Here is a 17,738-nt window from a genome sequence, read left to right as displayed (position 1 = left end):
TTTCCCTCCACAGCTGGGTTAGACCAACAGCGATGATGTGTTTTCACAGACCACTGAACCAAAATATTTCACCAAAACAGGAGGGTCCCATAACCCCCTCCTTTCTGTCCTGCCCTGGGACTGGCACAGAATAGAGGTGGGGATGGGAAGCTGTGAGGGGGAGCAGGACCACACCATTTTGGCAAAAGCAAGACTTCAATTTGGCTCAGTACTGTCATGCACATGTCAGAGCCACTGATGATCACTCAGCTGGGCTATGGAAAATCAATCCCTTTGAGTGGTATGATTGTGACTGGAGGTTACCAGTGGTGACTGGAGGCTGGAGGTGGGTTGCTAGCTGTGGGCAACAAGACCTTCGTTGCTGCGCTGCCTGTGTATAAACCCACGTATCAGGCCCTGGGGCTATGGACCACAACAGCGATGTTCCGGCACATACTTGTGATCTTCATGAACTGTGCAACATTTTTAAAGGGTTCCTGTGTTTGGACTCTAGTGTTGATGTGAAGGCTCTGGGAGAAGCAGTGTCATTTTCCAGATCAGCACAAATCAAATCCAGATAAAATTCTCTTAAGTATGTTCATGCACCTGCGTTTTTCTTCTTCCCATTACGTAGCCAGGTCTCCAGTCACTTTGGAAATCCAGGGATGCTCAGCTTAAGGATCTGAAAGCAGTTAATGAATTTTAACTTGAAAAAGTTTATGAATATAATTTGCTGGAATTATTTTGGAGAGTACTCTGTGAAGTAAGAAAAGGCAGAGTGAGCTTGATTCTCACTTCGGTTTCTGTCAGTTTGATTCTGGCACAGAAAGGTGGACTCTACTGCAATTAGTCTGAGCTTCTGCTGAACAATTAAAAAGAAATTAGTCCCACAACAGTTTTAAAATTACAAGCAGATTTTTTATAGTAAGAATAACTTTTGACAACATATCCTTACCTTTTCCTGCTGTGGACAGTTTTATATGACAGTTCTAAATGAGACAAATCCCAACTATCAACATAGTGTGTAGAATAGCAAACAGGTTATTTGCATCTATCCTCTGGCCTTTTATAGGTGCACATGAAACAAGCAATGGCCATTTTTCCCATGTGTAGTCAAGTACATGGTCTCGATTTGGCTCTTCCATTTCAGCTAGGCTCCTTCATCTGTTGCAGCAAATACACCTTTATATTATCATGCCATCCTGTAAGTCCACTTCAAGTAAAAAAATAAAAACACTCTATGGGCCCCAGAATTGCCTTTTTGAAGAGACCATTTAAAAATAGAGATCAATACCCTTCCCTAGATGAGAATTCAAGAACTCGATTTTCGGTGTTCTTGTACTCCTGACATGATACTCATCGCTGATGGATGACACTTAGATATACTGTATTAGTCATACAGGCAAATGCAGTACCCAAGCCCATTACACGTGGAGATAAAGTGCACATAGCTTATAGCTTAAAATCCAGCAGCTATCTATGTAACCATGTATTAAAAATAGGTTCTATTATACATCTCTCTGGATCCATCACTGAGTAGCAAATTGTAATTGCAATTTGGTTTTACAAGGCTGACAGATGAAACCCCATCGCTCCAGTTGCCTGTGAACCTCTCTGCTTGTCTGCCCTTTGTCACACCCCTGTCTCTGTGTCCCTGTTGGTTTTGGACAAAGGTATTTTCTCTGTGACCAGCCAATCTCACATCTCCTTTCCCACCATAGACAGTGCCTTGGTTTCCTACACAAGGCACTGGAGTGTAGCATTGACAGCTTTCTTTCCAAGTTTTGGTTCAGGTTCTGTCCTGATCATGGCATAGCAAGCTCCAACAGACTGACCTGATTTTTTTTTTTTTTTTTTTAATTGTAGACATCTCTAACAATACGTTATCAGATCTAAAAGTACGGACTCACACATCTCAGCTTTTCTTGCATCTATCTTCCACTTTATGTTTTCAGGAAAGATTTTACCTTACCTGAGATTTTGAATTCACAGACTCACAAGGTACTTGTTGCAGCATAATAATGCTCCACAGTGGTCCTGGAGGTTCTAAATTCAAACAGGACTTTATTCCTATTTGAAAGACTGGAAACTTTGTTTCAGTACTTTTTAAACTGTCCAGTTTTCAAAAGAGGTAACATTTAAAGTAATCTTTTAAAAAGGGGAAAAAAATCTGCTGTTATTTATATCAACATAAATTACAATAAGGCCAAAGAGTCTTATAGGTTTTCATAGTTAAAACTGAAAGCAAAATTTAGGCATCATGGTTATTACTACTAAATAGGCAAGTCCTGGTGAAGAGCCAAATAGCCTGACGGTAATCTGTTCCCACGATGATATCCATCTTCCTTCTTAGCTCTAACTACAATGTTTTCCATTATCCTTCCTAAATTTAGACTGTCTGTCTTTACAGGTTTAGATTCTTCCCGTATGTTCACCATCAACTGGGAGTCTTTTGCAACAGCCCTAAATACGGTGAGGCACTAATACCAAATTACTTTCAGGGTAAGGACAAAAATACACTGATTACACCATCAGGGTATAAAAAGGATGTTAAGAGGCTTGTAAGTTCAAATATGGTATTTCTAGGAAGCTTAGTTCTCTATAAATGTGTGTGTGGGTTATTTATTATTGAAATCCGCACTCTGAAAAGGCAGCTGGAAAAGCGCCGTTCTTACAGTGAAGAGTCACTTCAGAAGCTCGCTGATTGCATCAAATCCAAAACCTACTCCCCTCCCCTCCTTTGAATATAGTAATAGCTTGCCAATATATTCCAGAACTTGGAATATAGATGTTTCATGCTAGAAATTCTTCATCAGAAAAGCATTTCAATTCAATTTGTTTTAAAAATTCTGTAATGATTTCCCCAAAACAAGCTAATTAATGACACCTCCTTAATGACTGGAATGACAAGTTAACTTACACTCTCAATATAACAAAAAAGAATCCGTACACAAACCCAAACACTGATAACAGGCGCATCTTGAAATCAGCAGCAGTATACCCTGATATTTTCTCACTCTACGTATATCACTTCTATCTTCAGCCTTTTTGCCTAAACATCACTGAAAGCACAACAGGATAGGTTTTCTGCCCTCTATAAGAAGCTCTTCCCCTTTGGATTAATCCAAATCCACATGACAAAAGTACCAGTTTCCCATGCTCATCCATTTAGGAGGAGGCATGGTACAGCATCTCAGAAGTAAGAAATCCCATTTCCTAAACCGCGGAGCTCAAACCTGCCCCTGGGAGGACGCACACCCTGCACCAAGGCTATGCCTGCATGAATGCACAGGCATCCTTGAAAGAGATTTACGGTACCTGTAGGCTGCTTTCCTGAGGAGATGATGTGAACCTTCCCTGTGCAGGCGGCTGCTAGCAGGGAGCTTGGCTGGTCAAATGGTATCGTGCTTTTTAGCTGGGTTTGACAATCTGCACTCAATTCCGCCACAGGAACATTGTTAGCTTGATCGATGCTTACCCTAGTTAACTGACAGCAACAACAAGCAAGACGTGACAGCCAGGCTTTCAGTCCAGGTTGGGCAGACCCACAGGGGACATTCAGCGCTCACTCCAGCAGTGAGCCTGTGCCGAAACCACACGTGTGCAATGTTCCTCACTACCGCTCACGTTCAAGGTCGACAGATTAAGTTTCAACCAAACGCATTTCCCTGTCCTGTCATCTTCCGGTGGCAACAGACCTCCCACCTTTCCTGATACGAAAGAGAAAAGTGTCAGGTCATACGTCATGGGAGGACAGCAGTGGCACTTGACTATGGCCACGGACTATCTCTTCTCACAGATCTTTCTTTATCTTTCTTCCTATTGATGGCCTAGAATTACTGTATTATGAGGATGGTGAATGATCAATCCCTGTTCATTCTCTCCATGCCACATGTGGTTTATAAGAGAGTCAGCTAGAGGAGAGCAAGAGCAATTACCAAAGGGGTGAACATCCACAGTTTCATGAAAGGCCAATTTTATTCCATCCCAGAGTCTTAAGATTGTGTTTTTGATCCTGAACAAGAAAGGGAAAAAGCGATGTTGGCAAGGACCTGGAGGAGAACTGGAGGAGCATCGTGCTCTTCCTAAACTACAGAGACTTCGTTGCAGCGATAATGCTGCTGCGCGGTGCTAGCTGCCATGGATTAAAGGCAACTGATATTTGTCAAGTGCTGCGAGGAATAAAATTGTTCCCATATACAGTGTCTTGGCTGTGGTACATAGTGGAGCACTGGAAAAAGTCTGCTTGTGTTCCTGCTCCAGCCATCCCAAATGTGAGTAGTCAGCTAAGCTGGTGGGGGTTTTGCTGTCTCTGATACATCTACTGCTGCCAGAAACACTTGGAAGTTTTGCAGCTACCTCCTCTAGCTCTCTGCCATGCTTTCCTCACAGCTGGGTGTTGCAAGGAGTGACTTTTGCTGCATTTTGGCAAATGCTCAGATTTGCCAGCCACAATATAGCCAACACATTTATGCTCTATCATGAATTGTTCACTACGTGACACCTCCTGCTCTCTCACAGGCAGCAGCTGAACTGCTCCATAGCTGTCGGGGACTGTGGTGGCTCCAGGTTTCATGCAGGTGGATGGCCCCTTGACTCCTGACCTCCTTTGGTGGATCACAGACAGAGTGATACCCATTGAGGGAGTGAGGTTAGAAAGGTGGGCAGAGCCAAAAGTGGACTGAAGAACATGGAGTTAACTGGGGTAGGGCTTTGCAAAGAGTCGGGACAGAACATGAAACAGGAAAATATCTGCAAATGTACATATGAACTCATTAAATGGCTTACATAAGCCATCGCTCTTGGTGCTGCACAATGTTTGGCAGCTGCATTTGCCATGGATATCAGGTGATTCATGAGCAATGCACAGCTTTCTGGGAAGAGACTCTTTCTGTTTCCCGCTGCGTGGCCCCTGACCCAGTCTGTCAGCAAAGGTGAAGTTCCAGGTGGTGTGCTAGGGGCTGTGCACCATGGCTCCGGGCTATTGTGTGCCCTTATCTCCTGGAACAGCAGGATGTGCAATGGCCCTACTCCCCCCTGGAAAAGAACACTCAGGCCTGCAATTGCATTATTCATGGAAAAATACAACCTTCCAGCAAATTAACCAATATACATAGTATGTGGCTCTGCTGTAGGACCCTTTTATAGGATGAGGTGTCAAGGTGAGGCCATGTTAAGACCTCAGGATAACAGGTTAAGCAAAGCTTCAACCCGACACTGCTGCAACAAGATGAGAGCACTGCACAGTGCAGCCTTGGGGGAAGAAAAGTGGGATGCAACATGGCTGTGGGGAAGAAAAGTGGGATGCAACATGGCTGTGGGGAGACAAGTGGAGTGGTGGGTAGGCCTCAGATTGCTGCAGAGGAAAGGCAGTTTCGGGATACTCCTGTCACTAGATGTGTGATACATGAATTTAACAACTGCTGCTGCCATCCCTGGCTCTGATATTTATGTTACATAGCATATCAAAACATATTGGATATTAGCCAGATGCAATACCACTCGCAGTGGAGTGGACAGCCACTTGTCCAGCACAGCCTCCAGGCCCCAGGGAAGAGGCAGGGTAATGAGGGCACAGCACTGCAGCCAGAGCAGTGCCTGGCCGAGTGTGTCCCTCACAGAGAAGCTCTTGCTGTGATCACAGCCTGGATCCCCACACGGCTGCAGTGAGGGGGCAGCAGAAGTGCCACAGGTTGGGGTATCTGCCAGCATACTGTAAAGTGTTACAGGCTTTGGAATAGCCATAGGGCTAGTCCCAAATCTGGGTTAATGTATCTTGCCACCAAATATCCTCTCTGGTCCTCATTTACTGAGCTGGCCTCAGGAAAAAAGGAGCACAGGATCTAAATTCAAATCATTATTTTAATTAGTTCTCATATTAATGAATATTCCACTTTTTAATTGTGGCCTAACCACTTAAAAAAACCCGTTCAGTTTACTTATTTTTGTATCTAACTTTTTTGGACTCTAACTTTTCTAAGCTATCCTTTATGGTGTGAACACTCTAGTCCAGAATTAAAGTGATTTTTTTTTTCCCCCCAGCAAAATGCTCAGCTCCAAAGCGGAAATCTGTGTGAGATGTAGCTGGGTATGAACAGCTATGCCACAATGATTGGCTGGTCAAATCCATCACACAGTTCAGTCCCAAGTGAAACTTCTTGAACTGAAATTATCCCGCTCTTTCCCCATAGTCTTCTTTGTAAAAATATTGTGCTAGCGACCTCTAGTGGATTAGAAATAGATATCTTTTATTCTTTTCAGACAACTCCAAAAATCCCCATTCAAAGCAGTGGATTTTTTTTCCCAAACTATTAATCTGAACCCCATAAAACTGGAGTTCTTTTGCTTGTCTGTGAACAGAAACCCAAATCAACAATACAAAACCTGCTTCTGTGACCCACAGTTCCCGTGGATTTATGTTATGGTGAAGATTATGATATCTTTATTAACATAAAGGAGGTATAAGCAAAGAGCCCATAATGGGTAATTCCTTCCACACCTCTTCTGACTCCCACCCGGGGTCTGATGTTCTTCCCCATCACCAGAAGATGGAGAACTGGAGGGCAGCTGGTCTCTCACTGGTGGACCCTCAATGGACACAGAGTAAGTGGCAATGCCCATTGTGGCAATGTACCTTGTTTCAGGGTGGTTGTCATCTTCCTAAACTTCAACACCTTGGGTTGAAATTAAGTGGGAGAAAAGGTAAAAGAAGAGCTGTTCTGAGGTGAGTGTCAGTAGCTGCTGCAAGCACCCAGGTTGCAGCTGGCCACAGGCAGGGCTCTTGACAACTAAATACGTAACAACCCAGTTAATGTACTGAACTGAAGAGATAGGGATTGCTTTTTTCCCTTCCATTCATAACTGTATGAGGCAGTATCAGTAGTTGCCCATGGCTATAAAAACCCTACTTGGCTGTAACTGTACAACCATGCCTTGCTTTTCTGAGGCACTTTGAGCACTAATTCCTGCCATCTTTCCTTCCAGCTGAACATCCTGTCCTGGGCTCTCTGGTTGCCTGCCCAGGCCCTTTTCATGTTTCCTGGGCAGAACGGTAGCCTGATACAACACCTGACTTGTCCAGCCCCTGCTCTCCCTTTGCCCTGGCTTTGAAAACCTCAATCCAGCCACAGCTGTTGTGCTCTGTAGGACCTCTGCATTCAAGATCTGCTTCCAGCAAATCTCGGTGCAAACAGTGTTCTTTCCACAAACAATGCTAGGAGAAAAATCTGCTTTTGCCGGTGCTCAAAAATAAATTTGCATTCAAAACCATTACTGTTGTAATTACTCCCCTGTTCTGCTTCATACCAATCACTTGAAATTTAGCAAGGGTAACTTTACTGCCAAGAATGTATGCTTTCCTCTTCCTGCAAAAACCTGTCTAGGCTTGAATATATGAAGAATTAGGACATGTACAGGCATGCTAGAGCTTAAAAGTTAAAGTGTCTGAAGGTGTCATACTCAATAAGCGTGTCCTTCCTCCCCAGTTCCTGGTGCCCAAGAGCCTGCACCTTGCCTTTGCTTCTCCTTAGAGGGAGAGAGCTACTTCTGGCCTGCCACCACAGGCAGCTCTGAACTGAACAGTGGCCCAAGAAGTTCCCCATCCTGGAGGCAGATGCAAGTTGAGCTCCAACCCCAGCCTGTGACACAGAGTTGCTACCTGATGCTAGAGAAGTTGCTTACGCCACATTTTCCATGGCCGTTCGTTCACTTGCAGACACCTTGTTTCTTAAATGATTGGAAAATAACTATGGTGGGAACTCTACTTAAATAATTATTTACAAATCACTGTTAAAATGGAAAAAAAATCCACATTTGTTTCCAAAGTGGTCTCCCCTGTGTCTGCTTCTGTTTTGTGTTTTCTGCTTCATCGCTCCTGCCATTAGTGGATGGGCATATTAAATGTGTGTGCGAGACCACAACACCCATCTGGGAGGGGAGCTGCAGGCACACAGAAGGGCAGAAGGCTAACAAATTAGTGTAGTGAGTTGACAAAATATGGGAAATAATTCAGTAAGGAAGACCACAAAGGTCTACATTTAATTAAGAGTAATTGATCACAGATTTACAGAATGGGACCTGGCGGGATGGATAATAGCTCTGCAGAAAAGGAACTGGGTTTGTAGCATACACTGAGTTAGTCATGAGCAATAACACTGATGCTGTTGTGAAGAAATGTGAGGGTCACATCTGGGACATATAAGCAGAAAAATAACACGTAAGAGGCACAGAGAAGTTTTTCTGCTTTGCTCAGCAATCCTGAGGCCTCCACTGGCCTTTCGTGTCCCATTCCGGGCAGCGTTCCCCAAAGAGAGGTGTGAGCCAGTGAGGACTCCTGGGGCCAGCAGCAGATAGCTAACATTTTCAAAGAGCAGAGGAATATAGAGTTCTTCATGACCCCTGTGGACAAAGCAAGGAAAGATGGACTAGTTGTACTAGAGAGGCTTTAGTCTCAGCACCAGTCTAACAGTGGAAGAGAGCTGCTGCAGAAGACAGCGATAGCTCTGGTTTTAGGGCTTTTTTAGGCAGGAACAATTTAGCAGTAGAGATGCCCAGGGCAGACTGATAGAACTGACCTTTTGTCAGGGCAGGAAGATGTCCTACAGAGGATGCTGTCAGACTTACTTTTCTCTTTGTGTGATCTGAGATGCCGAAGCTTTATTTTCAGCTGTGTTTGAGACTCCCAAGTGTGAACAAAATTAACTGTAACTTCCTTTCTATGTCTTAAGACTCGTTTAATACTAAATGACAAGGACAGATCCTAGGTTTTTCAGACTGGGCATCCGAATCTAGAGGATGGTTTTGGACTTAAAATGGTACACCCTGGTTCCTCAGCCCCCATGCAGAGATAATGCTATCCACTCATCTTATTAGCATGCTGTGAGTGGATTAATTCAGGCTTATGAAATTTTTATATCTTACAGTACCATCTAGCATTTTATAGGGAAACTGCCAACCATATCTCCATGATGGATTATCTCAATTTACGAGGTTTGGACAGTAGATTGGAACAAACCAAACAAAATCAAAATACTGATTAGAACTGTAGGTTATAAGGGCAGCAGCAATGGCTGTGGTTTTGCAGTCTGAGCGCTGATGTAACACAGACCTCCAAATGATTATTAACTAAACATTATCTGCTCTGTGTACTGAACAAGGTGCAGGCGTGTGAAAGAAACTGTATGCAATAAAGATATTTAAAAATGTATTGTACATATGCACAAAAGAGCTGAGTTACAGAGGCACGAATGAGCTCTGTTTCCAGGATTTTCCAACCTCTGCATAACTGCCTTTTGTAATAGCGTTTCTACATGTCCTTGTGCATGAAATAAACTTAGGCGGTACCCAAACATGAAGAACACATATATAAGATTCATCAAGAATGTGCTGGCTTTACTTGGGACAGAGTTAATTTTTTTAACAGTAGCTGGTGTTTTGGATTTTTAGCTGAGAAAAATATTGATAACGCTGGTGGTTTTAGTTGCTGAGGAGCGCTGGTGCCAAGTCAAGGACTTTTTTGGTTTCTGATACTGCACGCATGTTCCCAACTTTTTTGCTACAAAAAGCTGTGAGGGGACACAGTCCAGACAGCTGACCCAAACTGACCAAAGGGGTATTTCATTCCACAAAACGTCATGCTCAGCATACAAGTTGGGGGTGAGCCAGGGGCCGGGTTTGGTTGCCAGCTGTGGCTCTCACTACTCGGGACCTGGCTAGGCGTCGGTCAGAGGGTGGTAGGCAATCCTATAATTTGTTTTATTTTCCATTATTTTCACTACATATTATTAGTACTAGCGGCAGTATTATTTTCAGCACATATTAGTAGTAGCATTGTTAGTATTTTTAGTAGTGGTAGTGTTATTAGTATTATTAGTATCACTCTTTTATTAATTTATATTAAATTATTAAATTGTTCTTATCTTAACCCACAAGTTTCCTTTTCTTCCAATTCTCCTCCTCCACTGGAGGAAAGGGAGGAGGTGAGTGAGCAGCTGCGTGGTACTTAGCTGCTGGCTGGGATTAAACCAGGGCAGAGACAAACCTGTCTTATAATCAGGAGACTCAGCCTAAACAGGAGCAGCTGTTGGCTTCCTTTCCCTGCTCAGTTAAGAGGGCCAAAGGGGGGGTCACAACACAAGCTGTTGCTGAGACAGCTGTGAGTTGCTCCCCACCTTCCTCTTTCCCAGGGCGGTGCAGCCCAGGCAGGAACCCTGTCTGTGGGGACTCAGGATGATCCCTGGCCCAAAGGGCTGTCCAGAGGTCTTTCCTCTTTGAACTCACAACAACCTACAGTGATCAAACCTCAGTTTGATCCACCAGTCACTTGGAAACGAAGCCGGAGGGATGAACTGATGCAGGAGGTCTCCAAAAGCAGCCATGCCAAACGTGAGACCAAATCACGGCCGTACTGCGGCAATTGCAGCCCACGTGTTGCGCCTGGCTAGCTGCAGCTACCATGCAGAGCAATGCAGTGTGCTGTAGCTCCACCACCTTTCCTCCAAGAAGCTCCCTCCAAATCCCACTTGCTCTATGCACTTATTACCTGGGAGGAAGCAGGGTCTGACAAAGAGGAAGCTGATGCTTTGATAGGGAAGGTGGCTCTGCTCGTGCCCTGAGCTCCCAGTGCCTCCAAACAGACACAGACAGGAGATCAGCTCCAGGGAACACGGCTGCAGCTGTGTCCCCCAGCCCTCACTGCTCTGCTTGCCACCAGCATAGGTGTCACTTGGCAGGGAGCATTTCAGACGAATGAAGAAGTTTCAGGCTGTGCTCAAGCCCTCCCTTCTCACTGGCAAATCAAAAACCAGACTGGCAGAGGAGTGTTGCAAAGGTGCTGCTCATCTGAGCACTGTCCCTGGGGTATGTGCCCACCGCTGCCCCAGCTGTCAAGGGTGCAAGGGCTGGGCTGTTCCAACTATCCTGCAGTCATAATCCTAAAGGATTAAATCTCTTCTATCCATAAAATTGCTTCTCCTCTTCAGTTTTAATGTCATGTGTGTTGAAGCTGAAGATGAAATGTTAAACACTCTGTATCCCTTTCGGAAAATCAAAATCAAAACACTGGCTTAGAAAACTGGCTTTTAAAAATAAAAAATGCTGAGTTATTTACATTCATATTCTCACTCGAGTTTCTATGAATGAAACTCTGCTAACTCAGGCTTTCAAGTGATTACAGCTGAGAGGGTGGGCTGTGTAGATGTGATAATCACAAGACTCCAGGAATTAGGCACTTCAACGTGTTGCCTCTGATTTCTGTGGCATGTGTCCAGGAGTTCGAGAGCTGGCTCAAGTGTATTCGCTTTTAGAATGTGCAAGAGAGCCAAACCCTACAACCATAAACATGGATATACATATCTAAATATGTTGTTAATCACAAAAAACCCTAAACCATAGGGAGAGCTGTTTAAAAGTTAGATGACTTGCAAAGAACTGGGACTTTTCTTCAGAAGGGAATAGAAGGTCTGAGTTTCCCTCCTTGCTTCTGTAGCTGCTCTGCACCCTTCAGTGGGCTGAGGGAGAGGAGAAGACACAGTCAGAGAGCCAGGAGTAATAAAGTATGTAGGGGTATACGTAAAGGCATGTTTCCTGAGGACAACTGAAATTTCAGAGCTGTCCATCAGGACAGGACAGACAGTCACTGCAAAAAGCCAAGGGGCAATTAAGGAGAGTCACAGACAGGGAAGAGGAAACTTTTCTTTGGGTTGTGGAGTGCATATTGGTCACTACCTAGGAAAGGATAAGATCTGATGAAGAAGGTGGAGCATAAGGAAAATGTACAGAGTTCCCTGTCTGGAAGGGAAGAAGTTGAAGGCAGTGCTAAAACTCTTCATCAGCTTCCCCAAAAGTCAGTGAGATTGGAGTGATCTCTCTGTGGTGAGGATGGAGAAGGTCTTTCACTTTCCCAGAGAAGCCAGGAAGAGGCTGGCAAAATCCATTACTCTCATCAAAGAAGCTACAACTAAGCAGCCACCCTAGTGCTGCTCTGGAGTTTCTATTTGCTTTTTGTGGTACGAAAATAACCTTCAGCAGAGTCAGTATCTCCTGCCTATTGACCCCACATGCACAAAATCTTCCTTGTGCGCTATGTCCATGGTAGGAAAGTCCTCACCGAGAGCTAAACTTTATGACAGCTGAGTACAAAACCATGCTTTGCCCATGCTTCTTTGGCAAGACTTGCTAAAGTTACGAGCTGTATTGGAAGGCTGAAGCGTTGTGTGCACCCCATCTGCTGTGAACCCAATCTCAGACATCCCTTCTTGCTCAGAGGCAGCACGGTGGCTCCTCAGGGTACGGTGTGTCTCCTGCACAGCACATACTGTACTACTGACAGCCCTTTGGCCTTTGCCAATGCCTGTTTCATCAGCGTGCATTTAAACAATTAATGCTTCGGTGATTGGTCTGAAACAGAGATGTTTAATCCAAGCTAAGCAGCATGGAGCTTGAATCTGAATGAGAACTGAGGGAGAAGGGAGTCTGCTGAATGGGGTTGCTCATAGGCTGGCAGCTCACGCCACGGGGAAGCCAAATGAGTGCTCCAGGACTTCTGTAATCTTTGGAGAGGTCCAAGTCCTGATGCTAACGTCTCTTGTTTCACAGAAGTAACTCGCTGGGATGGCAGGGATCTTGGTGACGGGCAGCAGCTGCCTTTTTGCTGCAGTCCTCAGTGGCTCGGGGAAGTCCTTTGTAAAAATCACGCTGGTAAACTAAACAGAAAATTACAGGAGAGGGTTTGCTTCTACCCTGGAGATCACTAAATCAACTTTGCCAGGGGTGATATGTACCTTGGGCTTTTAAAAAAGCAAACAAAACTGCAAATGACTGAAAAGCAAGCTGTACCCAGTGCCAAGAGATTTCCAAGGGTGTATGGCAGGGATCCGCTCTGATGCCACAGCCCCACAAAGGTTTCCTCTCCCAGGAGGTTCCTGGGGTCCCACAGGTGCACACCCAACTGCTCCATGTCGGATAACAAAGCAGCTACTACCCACAGAGGCACAACAAGAGCTACGTCAGACAGTGCAAGGAGCCGGAGAGCTGGCGGCCAAATGCCCTTCACTCCCTCATCAGAGCGACTGGGAGAAACCATGTTTTTTTCTTTTAAAAGTGAGAAGCAAAGAGTTTCCACCCTGGCCCCTCTTCCAGCAAAGCGTATACGCACTGGGGGAAGGAAACCTTGCTGGCACCTCCCTGTCGAAGCGCTGCCAGCATATGATTTCCCCTACCTGTAGCTCAAAAGGCCGGATTTTGGTGAGTACAGAGACTGGGGCACCAGCAGCTTCTGGCAACATACCAGTGGGGTGGGGCAGTAGGGGGAAGAGGCAACTTGCCTTTCTGTTCGAGGAGAGCCATGGAGGCAGTCACAGCCAGCTGCCTGCCCACAGCACAGCATGGCCTCCTCTTCTCCTCCTTTCTCCTCCTCCTCCCACCAGCTCCGCAAAATCGCCACTGTGCATCTGCCAGAGGTGCCTACTGGCTTTGAGCTACCTTGAGCGCCCTGCTTGGGACTGTACAGGCAACCGAATTTCCACTGGACGCCTCCAAACATATACTATCCATTGAAGAAGGTTTTTGCTACCTGTTACCGAGCCCAGATGAGAAGTGTTCTGGGGAAGGGACAGCTTAAAGCTTTCATCCCATCGCAGAATCGTACACCGCTTATTTCCTGTGCACTGGGGACCTGCTTGCCTGCAACGATCTCACAATTTTGATGGAATTTGGAAAGCTTTACCCAGACATTTGGTATTAATGAATGCACGTAAAACTGCTTTCAGGTGGCCAACTGAGGTCAAAAACCAGCAAGAAGTCGAAGCACAGCATTAATAACATTTAGTTGTTTATTTTTCGCAACAACACGGTTTTCGGGAGAAAACAAACACTTTCTCAGTGGAAATAATTAAAACCATGAAAATGACTCTATTTCCTGTGTGACTGACATATTCCATGCAGGAGAAAATGTTTCCCAGAAAAAAACAAACAAAACAAAGAAAAAAAAAACCCAACATTTCAGCAGCTCACATTTTTCTTAGCAATGTACATCCTTTTCCTTAACTGGAACAGGCAAAGGGAATTTCAGCTTACACATTTTTAATAATTCGTCCCATGAGGAGAGAGCAAAACCCTTTTTCCACTGAGGGGTGATCTAAAAGGCTTCTATTTTTAGCACCTTGTTTGGAAATTCCTAAAACCCACCTGATTTCAGGCAGTGGGTGACATTACTACCCAGCTGCTCCAGCCCTTGCCATGGGACTGCGCACCGGCGAGCACTGCACCACGTAGGTGACAGTGCATTTACAGTGGAAGCAAAGCAAGAAACCAGGGCCACGTGCTTGCTGTTCCCCCACTCCATCTTTCTGAGATGCTTCCTCCAAGTTCAGGCTTGAGTTCAGCCTCTGCCAGTGAAGTAGCTGGTTGAAATGACTCCGATCACCCAAAGCAGTGTCCTGGATACTAATAAAGAAATTTGAAATGTAGCTCTGATACACCTCTTACTGGTTCATAATTGTTTTTCTCCAGTGGTTCCAGAAATATATATTAAAAGCAGTTAAGAAAGAAATCAGGCCCATAAAAGTTTCAGTTTGAGCAGAGAAACTGGTTTGTCATTTCCTGGAAGATAATGAACTGGATAAAATCTGAGGCCTTTTTACTAAACTTCTGGCTTTCATTTACCACTGCCACCTGGTTTTATTTCAGATGGACAACTTCCAAATGCATGGCACTGCTGCTTCTATGGTTTGGTAAAAAAGTGTATGTGTGAAATACCTGAAGCAAACAGGAAAGAGCAGTGTGTGTGATGGCAAACCACAGACATGTTATTCAGAAATTCTTACAGGTGGCCCTTCGGGTCATGCAGAAGCTAGAAGACTTTTCCTTTTATTTGATGGAAAGGCTACACTACCATGGAAGTAAAAATCTGAAATAAAATTCAGGTTTTATTATGTTTTCTGAGTTCAATTATTTTTTTTGCATTGCAGTTTCTAACCTCCCATTCTTAACTTCAGATTGATTTTAAGTTTTTGCCAAAATGTAGCTCTTAAAGTCGCTGACCCTGGCCACATTGTGCTTTTAAAGTGTACTTTTAAAGAAGACGCTAACAGAAGAGCAGCAGGAATAAATAGTTGTGCAGTGAGTCAGTAGGTGTTTTTCAGGCCCTGGAGGGAGTTGTGAAGTGCGATGAGCTCTGGGCTGTATCTATTATTTGTTCTATCAAAAGAGGTCAAGACCTTTTCTAAAAGATTTTTTAAAAGTCACATAAAATGTATTCGTATAAATCAGTGCCTCTCAAAGAGTAATACCAAGACACAAAGAGAATGACTTAGTAAGAAACCACAGAACTCAAAGTGAAAAAACTTATGTTCTCAGTTCTGTCATGTACTTGCTGTATTACATCAGACTATATTATTTATTTACTTACTTAGTATTATCCATTTATTGATGTATGTAGAGTTTATTCATTTGCAAAGTGAGACAAATGGCATAGCCTAAATATTGTGTTTATGAAATTTATCTTACATTTATGTAAAGCACCTTTACAAAGCTGACTCCTAAACTGTAATTCATTTGCTGCACAACAGTAATAATGATTATCTTGCCCCCTGTACTCTGCTCTCATGAGACCCCACCTGGAGAGAAGGCGGCTCCGGGGAGACCTTATTGCACCCTTCCAGTACCTGAAGGGGCTACAAGGAAGCTGGGGGGGACTTTTTACAAGGGCCTGTAGTGACAGGACAAGGGGTAATGGGTTTAAATTGAAAGTGGGGAGGTTTAGATTGGATATCAGGAAGAAGTTCTTCACAGAGGGGGTGGTGAGGCACTGGAACAGGTTGCCCAGAGAAGCTGTGGATGCCCCACCCCTGGAAGTGTTCAAGGCCAGGCTGGATGAGGCTTTGAGCAACCTGGTCTAGTGGAAGGTGTCCCTGCCCATGGCAGGGGGGTTGGAACTATAGATGGTCTTTAAGGTCCCTTCCAACCCAAACCATTCTGTGATTTGATGATCTTCTCTATATTCACAGTTCCTGAAGGATGGATCATTTCACTTTATTGAGACAGCATACTCTGTCTTTTTCATCTAGTTTTCATTGATCTGTGGCTGGAATTCTGGCACATTTTCCCCCCTTGAGTGTGGGTGTCAATGTGTCAACACTAACGGGAAAGGTTACTTGTGCTTTTTTAGACTGGTACTTTTTTTCTGGAATAAGTGGTATATTTTTCTTGGGGGTTTTGGTCCATTTCTTTTTTTTCTCTCCATGTCTCTTTTCTTCTCTCATTCCCACAGCGACCCTCATCTTGTCCCGTGCTAGCTATCTTTTGACCGTCTTATGCAAACGGTGAGCTATTCCAAGAGCAAAGCTCAGGGATCACAGACACAGGCAACATAACTTCAGCTGGTACATCAAGAAAATCCTCCCCATAGTTTTGCTGCAAACCTTTATTTCCATATTTTAGAATAAATTAATTGGGAGACTTCCACTGTATTCTTGCTGAGAGTCATAAAATCTACAGATGATCTTTACTCCAGCACTGATAAAAATGACCTAAGAAAACTGATTCAGAAAGCCCTTCAGCTCTTGATTCATTCCTATTGGCTTAACACCAACTTCTCTGTCTCCCCACAGTCCCAAATCTGAGTTGTTAGATCGGTGGAAATGCAGACAAAATACAGATCATGGCCAGAGAATGCAGAAGAAATGCCCACCGCAGCCTCAAAGATTTTCCAGGCAGAGTATTCAGCAATTCAATGTGAATATCTTATCTCCTTTTTCCAGCCTAATCATGCCTCTAATTACAAACTGTTTGGTCAGTTTTGAAAGCAAGGAATTGAGAAAATGTCAGAAAACATGATTTCTTGCCAATTGCACATGGACAAAACTAACAGGCAAATCTCATGACGGTGTTACACTCATTCCCCTGGCTTCTCTCCTGGCCCTCTCTTGCTTTTGGCTTTTTTATCTTTCCTTCTTCTCCCGAGGCATGTGACCCTCTGCCCAGCCTCAGTCGTCACCATTGCGGAGCTGGGGCTCGTACCCTTCAGAGCGTCATTAAGTCGTTTGGGAGTTTTTAACACTATCCCAGTGTTTGGGAGCTTTTGCCTTCTGGAACATCTCTTCCCCCCACCCCAGGCAGCAGTGAGAGGGGCAGAGCGGGTGCAATCTTCTCCCACCCCCAAACCCTTGGGCAGCTCCCTGATGGACACCTCTTGCTCTCGGACATGCAGTGCCAGCCAAGCGGTTGTGTTAGCAGTGCACACAGGGAAGGCAGTAAGAGGGAAACAACAGGGAACTGAAAAGGAGGGAAGCACACTCCCTTCCTTTCCCCCTTATCCCATTCACGTCTGTTGTACTGGAGTTTTGCTTGTTTGCTTCCCTGTTTATTTCTGCTGGCAAAGAGAGGGGGATGGGGCTGTGGGACCAGGACCTTGTGGCCACCAGCGAGGGTTTCAGAGTCGCTGTGTTGCACGGGATCCCTTTACCATCTCCTTGGCTGCAGAACCAGCACAGGCTGTTTGCTTAACCTCCTTCTGTTTGATTTTATTGGCTGGAACAGGCTTTTTTTTTCCCAGTTCCTTCCTTTTCTGGGATGCCAGTTAACACCAATTGACGCTAAGGACATCAATGCCTCGGCTTTTTGGCCACAATTGTGAAAACAGATTCTTGCACCGGCTGAGCTGTGGCTTTTCGCTATCAGCTGGCTACTGTCACCACCGCAAAACACCCCTCATACCAGTGCCATGCCAAGCAGCAAATCGCAGGATAGAGTATTTCACATTT

The sequence above is a fragment of the Eurypyga helias genome, unplaced genomic scaffold, assembly GCF_000690775.1.
Source record: "Eurypyga helias isolate BGI_N326 unplaced genomic scaffold, ASM69077v1 scaffold13642, whole genome shotgun sequence".
Lineage (NCBI taxonomy): Eukaryota > Metazoa > Chordata > Aves > Eurypygiformes > Eurypygidae > Eurypyga > Eurypyga helias.
This window is presented reverse-complemented; position numbering follows the sequence as displayed.